This window comes from Salmo salar, chromosome 15, assembly GCF_965601325.2.
Source record: "Salmo salar chromosome 15, fSalSal1, whole genome shotgun sequence".
Lineage (NCBI taxonomy): Eukaryota > Metazoa > Chordata > Actinopteri > Salmoniformes > Salmonidae > Salmo > Salmo salar.
In genome coordinates, this window is record NC_138305.1 from 7262501 (window position 1) to 7269910 (window position 7410).

At 41.7% G+C, this 7410-nt stretch overlaps 1 long non-coding RNA gene across 1 annotated transcript; it reads right to left on the minus strand.

Moving 5' to 3' along the window:
• Window positions 1-4922: 4922 nt before the first annotated feature.
• LOC145860861 (uncharacterized) lies at window positions 4923-7363 on the minus strand. Its single transcript, XR_014380580.1, has 2 exons — window positions 7163-7363; window positions 4923-6341 (listed from the first exon to the last, which is right to left on the minus strand). It is a non-coding gene; the product is annotated as an uncharacterized LOC145860861 (long non-coding RNA).
• Between the last annotated feature and the right edge of the window lie 47 nt (window positions 7364-7410).

Sequence of the window (7410 nt, forward strand, 5' to 3'; positions counted from 1 at the left end):
CACACACACACACATGAGCATCATACACACAAGCACGCATCACACCACACCACACACACACACACACACACACACACACACACACACACACACACGAGCATCATACACGCATCACACACACACACACACACACACACACACACACACACACACACACGGGCATCACAACACACCCCCCCAAAACTCTTGATTGGCGTTAAAAGTTCTAAAATTGTCCTCCTGAAAATATATGCACTCGTTGTACTATAAGTGTCAAGAATTGTTTGTGTTGGTGGATGTGTTGTTGTAGGACTGGGTATGATCTGATTCTAGAGAACAGGACGTGTTGTTGTAGGACTGGGTATGGTCTGATTCTAGAGAACAGGATGTGTTGTTGTAGGACTGGGTATGGTCTGATTCTAGAGAACAGGACGTGTTGTTGTAGGACTGGGTATGGTCTGATTCTAGAGAACAGGATGTGTTGTTGTAGGACTGGGTATGATCTGATTCTAGAGAACAGGACGTGTTGTTGTAGGACTGGGTATGGTCTGATTCTAGAGAACAGGATGTGTTGTTGTAGGACTGGGTATGGTCTGATTCTAGAGAACAGGACGTGTTGTTGTAGGACTGGGTATGGTCTGATTCTAGAGAACAGGACGTGTTGTTGTAGGACTGGGTATGGTCTGATTCTAGAGAACAGGACGTGTTGTTGTAGGACTGGGTATGATCTGATTCTAGAGAACAGGACGTGTTGTTGTAGGACTGGGTATGGTCTGATTCTAGAGAACAGGACGTGTTGTTGTAGGACTGGGTATGATCTGATTCTAGAGAACAGGACGTGTTGTTGTTGTAGGACTGGGTATGGTCTGATTCTAGAGAACAGGACGTGTTGTTGTAGGACTGGGTATGGTCTGATTCTAGAGAACAGGACGTGTTGTTGTTGTAGGACTGGGTATGGTCTGATTCTAGAGAACAGGACGTGTTGTTGTAGGACTGGGTATGGTCTGATTCTAGAGAACAGGACGTGTTGTTGTTGTAGGACTGGGTATGGTCTGATTCTAGAGAACAGGACGTGTTGTTGTAGGACTGGGTATGATCTGATTCTAGAGAACAGGACGTGTTGTTGTAGGACTGGGTATGATCTGATTCTAGAGAACAGGACGTGTTGTTGTAGGACTGGGTATGGTCGGATTCTAGAGAACAGGACGTGTTGTTGTTGTAGGACTGGGTATGAGTTGATTCTAGAGAACAGGACGTGTTGTTGTTGTAGGACTGGGTATGAGTTGATTCTGGAGAACAGGACGTGTTGTTGTTGTAGGACTGGGTATGAGTTGATTCTAGAGAACAGGACGTGTTGTTGTTGTAGGACTGTATATCTATGGGTTGACTGTCTGTCTATGTGTTGACTGTGTGTCAATGGGTTGACTGTCTGTCTATGTGTTGACTGTGTGTCTATGGGTTGACTGTATATCTATGGGTTGACTGTCTGTCTATGTGTTGACTGTGTGTCTATGGGTTGACTGTCTGTCTATGTGTTGACTGTGTGTCTATGGGTTGACTGTATATCTATGGGTTGACTGTCTGTCTATGTGTTGACTGTGTGTCTATGGGTTGACTGTGTGTCTATGGGTTGACTGTATATCTATGGGTTGACTGTCTGTCTATGTGTTGACTGTGTGTCTATGGGTTGACTGTCTGTCTATGTGTTGACTGTGTGTCTATGGGTTGACTGTATGTCTATGGGTTGACTGTAAAAATATGGGTTGACTGTCTATCTATGGTTTGAATGTGTGTCTATGGGTTGACTGTCTATCTGTGAGTGACTGTGTCTATGGGTTGACTGTGTATCTATGGGTTGACTGTGTGTCTATGTGTTGACTGTCTATCTGTGTTTTGACTATGTGTCTATGGGTTGACTGTGTATCTATGGGTTGACTGTGTATCTATGTGTTGACTGTGTCTATGGGTTGACTGTGTATCTATGGGTTGACTGTATATCTATTGTAACGAACCGGCTCAGAGTTCGCAACAAAAGGGAGACAACGTGGAGACAAGGAAAATCAAAATATATATTTATTAAATAAAGTAAACTAAGAACAATGAACAATGGTGTGTGTAATCAGTAGTGTAAGGGAGTGTTTTGCATGCCTGAATGTAATAGTTCAGGGTGTTGAAATGGTGCCAAAGCAAACAACCAAAAAGCCACACAACTACCACAACAGACATCAAATAAAAGTGTCTGCATGGAGAGTCTCCCCAATGACTGTGGAAGAGGTCTATTTATCCTGGGACACACCCGAGCCCAGGTGTTTCCCATGTAGCTGACCACCCTCCCAACTCCGCCCACCGGCATCCTAATAAGGAAACAAGAGCAAAGAGAGAGAATACGGCAGACAGAGTGGGAGGGTCGTCACACTATGGGTTGACTGTGTGTCTATGGGTTGACTGTGTGTCTATGGGTTGACTGTGTGTCTATGGGTTGACTGTATATCTATGGGTTGACTATGTGTCTATGGGTTGACTGTATTTCTATGGGTTGACTGTGTGTCTATGGGTTGACTGTGTGTCTATGGGTTGACTGTGTGTCTATGGGTTGACTGTATATCTATGGGTTGACTATGTGTCTATGGGTTGACTGTATATCTATGGGTTGACTGTGTATCTATGGGTTGACTGTGTGTCTATGGGTTGACTGTGTGTCTATGGGTTGACTGTGTGTCTATGGGTTGACTGTATATCTATGTGTTGACTGTAATTTATGGGTTGACCGTGTATCTATGTGTTGACTGTGTATCTATGGGTTGACTGTGTATCTATGGGTTGACTGTGTGTCTATGGGTTGACTTTATATTTTAAGGTTGACTGTATATCTATGGGTTGACTGTATATCTATGGGTTGACTGTATATCTATGGGTTGACTGTGTGTCTATGGGTTGACTGTGTGTCTATGGGTTGACTGTATATCTATGGGTTGACTGTAATTTATGGGTTGACTGTATATCTATGGGTTGACTGTGTATCTATGGGTTGACTGTGTATCTATGGGTTGACTGTATATTGTAAGGTTGACTGTATATCTATGGGTTGACTGTATATCTATGGGTTGACTATATTTTTAGGTTGACTGTATATTTTAGGGTTGACTGTATATTTAAGGTGGACTGTGTATATTTAAGGTGGACTGTGTATATTTAAGGTGAACTGTGTAGGACTGGGTATTTGTGTCCTTCTACTGTGTTTCTTGATTGACTGTGTATCACTGTGTGTGATTCTGTCCTGCAGCCGTTCTCTGTGCTGAATATACCTAGTCTATACCATAGCTGGCTCTGGCAGTTCCCTCACTGGAGGTTGACTACTGTGTGTGTGTGTGTGTGTGTGTGTGTGTGTGTGTGTGTGTGTGTGTGTGTGTGTGTGTGTGTGTGTGTGTGTGTGTGTGTGTGTGAGTGTGTGAGTGTGAGAGTGTAAGAGAGTCAACAATGGACATGAGAGTGAATTCCACAAAATAACTTTGAACAGAGTGCTTATCCATTGTGTTATAGTGGTCGAAAGAATGGAAGTCTATCTGTTGGATAAGGTTTAACCTTTACCCTTTACAGGTTAAACCTTTACATTTTACAGGTTAAACCTTTACCCTTTATAGGTTAAACCTTTACCCTTTACAGGTTAAACCTTTACCCTTTACAGGTTAAACCTTTACACTTTACAGGTTAAACCTTTGCCTTTACAGGTTAAACCTTTACCCTTTACAGGGTAAACCTTTACCCTTTACAGGTTAAACCTTTACAGGTTAAACCTTTACCCTTTACAGGTTAAACCTTTACCTTTACATGTTTAACCTTTACCCTTTACAGGGTAAACCTTTACAGGTTAAACCTTTACACTTTACAGGTTAAACCTTTACCCTTTACAGGTTTAACCTTTACCCTTTACAGGTTAAACCTTTAAGCTTTACAGGTTAAACCTTTACCCTTTACAGGTTTACAGGTTTACAGGTTTAACCTTTACTCATCAAAATATTTCACTTGGAAATGGCTTATGGCAAACGATGCTTTTATCCAGGCTTCAACCGACTCCCATTACGATTGTTATTGTAATTAATTATTGCAGACCTCCACAAGTCTGGTTCATCCTTGGGAGCAATTTCCAAACACCTGAAGGCACCATGTTCATCTGTACAAACAATAGTATGCAAGTATTAAAACCATGGGACCACGCAGCCATCATACCGCTCAGGAAGGAGACGCGTTCTGTCTCCTTCCTGAGCGGAAGGAGAACATACTTTGGTGCGAAAAGTGCAAATCAATAACAGAACAACAGCAAAGGACCTTGTGAAGATGCGGGAAGAAACATGTAAAAAAGTATCTATATCCATAGTAAAACGAGTCCTATATCGACATAACCTGAAAGGCCACTCAGCAAGGAAGAAGCCACTGCTCCAAAAATAAATTTGTGGAGTGGTTGAAGAACGAGTTTTAATGACTCCAACCTAAGTGTATGTAAACTTCTGACTTCAACTGTAGGATTTTCAAGAAGCAAAGTTTCCGCGTTCAAAACTACTGGGAACTGAGGAAAAAAAAAGAGGTTAGACAGGGAAAAATAATTTTGAAAGGGCATCCAAGTCATAAACTTTGGCATCTTTCTAGAGCTCCGACTGCAACCTGAAGATCACTGACATCATGATTGGACCCCCCCCAGTTGTCTTGAAAGCACCAAAATAATTTTGCCACATCCTTTGATGCATTTTAAATAATGATTTTTAACATATGTTGTGTACAAAAAATGTGTCACTTAGGATAAGTGTCTGCTAGTTTACAATTTTATATATTAGTTAAACATGTATTGTAAATGTTTATCAGCACAGCATTATGACAGCATTTTCTAAACTGCAGAGTATTCAGACCCTGTCACGATCGTCGTAGTGAATGGACCAAGGCGCAGCGAGTCGAGTGCTCATCTTAACTTTATTAGTGAACACTTAAATAAACAAACAAACCATGACCACGAACTAACAGTCTTGCATGCTAACTACAGCAGTGCTAAGAACAACCTCCCACAATACCCATAACAAACATACTCCTAAATATAGGACCTTCAATCAGAGGCAACGATAACCAGCTGCCTCCAATTGAAGGCCACAATCCCAATTACCTAAACATAGAACTAAATACCCTAGAACAGACATAGAACTATACAACATAGAACTAAACCAAAAACCCTGGAATACATACATCAAACGCCCCTCTACATAAACACACACTCAAAACCATATAAAACAAATACCCCCTGCCACATCCTGACCAAACTATAATAACAAATAACCCCTTTACTGGTCAGGACGTGACAGACCCCTTGACTTATTTCCACATTTTGTTCCGTTACAGCCTTATTCTAAAATTGATGAAAAAAATGTTTTTCCTCAATCTACACACAACACCCCATGGTGAGAAAGCAAAAACAGGTTTTAAAAATGTTTAGCAAATTTATTAAAAATAAAAAACACATTTCATTTGCATAAGTTTTCAGAGCATATACTCAGTACTTTGTTGAAGCACCTTAGGCAGCGATTACAACCTCGAGTCTTCTTGGATATGACGATACAAGTTTGGCACCTGTATTTGGGGAGTTTCTTCCATTCTTCTCTGCAGATCCTCTCAAGCTCTGTCAGGTTGGATGGGGAGCGTCGCTGCACAGCTATTTTTTAGGTCTCTCCAGGCATGTTTGATCAAGGTTCAAGTCCGGACTCTGGCAAAGAATTGTGACTGTGAGTTAAAACTGAAAACTGAGGGTGTTGGCTGTCTGTGTGCGTTTCTGACTTGTTACCATGACCACATCCTTTGAGTTGAGCATAAAACAGCGCTTCGAAAGTCAGAGAGACCAGACCTCCTCACAGCTTTCTTCACACCAACATTAGACAGCATCTCGACACCAGAGCCTTCTGAAGGACACGACCATGACACACATCATAGTCATCTGTTTCTGGGTCGTCACTATTCTCCCGTTGTATATGCACACAGGTAAGAGTCTCTGTGTGCCTGTGTGTGTGTGGGTACATACACACCATCATATCTGATCTTCTCCATTGTCTTGGTACTCAGTGTCTGTATATGTTCATTGTCTTGGTACTCAGTGTCTGTATATGTTCATTGTCTGTCGGGACGTATGTACCATGTTCCCTGTCTTTCACTGATCCACTTAAACGTATACTTTCATATTTCCTCCAAGGTGATTGTGCAGAGATCATTGGTGGAGTGGAGGTGGTGCCTCACTCTTTACCCAACATGGCCCGATTGGAGAACTGTAAAGGTGATCTAGTCTGTGGAGGAATCCTCAACAACCAGTCATGGGTCCTGACTGCAGCCCACTGTAAAGTAAAAAAGGGCTGGTTCTCACATTTATAGGTTGTCACAATACTAAATGTTTTTATGCATCTTTTGTAATATTGTTTTTGTTTCATTACTGAGAAAATATGTATTAATAAAAATATATATTTTTTATTATGCAAGCTGAAATGAATCAAGTCAAACTGTATTGTGCTGAATGTCAATGCTTTATTTTGTGGTGTAACATCGATCTGTGATCCTACACTGCTGCTAGTGTATCCAACACGTCTCCATGTACATTTTTCTAAGGAATGTATTGTCTAACGAATCGGATTTTGGATAATGTCTTTAGAATAAAGACGGTCAATCTGGGTATCCACTCCGTGAACGAAACTGAGAAGGCTTACAGACAGGTCAGAGATGTGGAGAAGCACGTTCCTTATTATTACAATGCTGCGGACCACCGCCACGACATCATGCTGCTCCAGGTCAGGAGAATTCAGAAACAATAATTGCACCAAACACAATCCATGATATTTCTCATTCAAAATTAGCTGTGAAAACAGATTGAGAGACCCACCACATGTATTTGAGAATAGTGTTGTTTTTAATTAGTAATTGTTAGTATTGTAATGAAACAGACAGGGAGCAGGTCTCGAACCCTCGACCTTCTAGCCCGAAGTCTGGCGCGCTATCGACTGTACCGCAAAAGCATGCTCAAACTGCAGAGTCGACTTCCGCGTTTATAATCCCAGGATCGTCACACTAATAACAACAACAAATAATGGATTGGATTTATAAATAGCGCCTTTCTACCTACGGATGTACTCAAAGCGTTTTACATAGTAAGGGGGAAACTCACCTCAACCACCGACAATGTGTTGCACCCAATTGGGAGATGTGGGCTACCATTGTTTGTACCAGAACGTTCACTACACATCAGCTAATAAGATGCATGTACTTGTGTCACCTTGCATGTGTCCTAGTCTTGTTGACTCATAACCCGCAGTCCCCGCGGTTATATCCACCGGGCAGACGGGTTTAGGGTCAATATTGTAATGACCCGGCTGGGTCATAAAGGAAAAAGAGACGGACTCTAGGTGTGCAGGT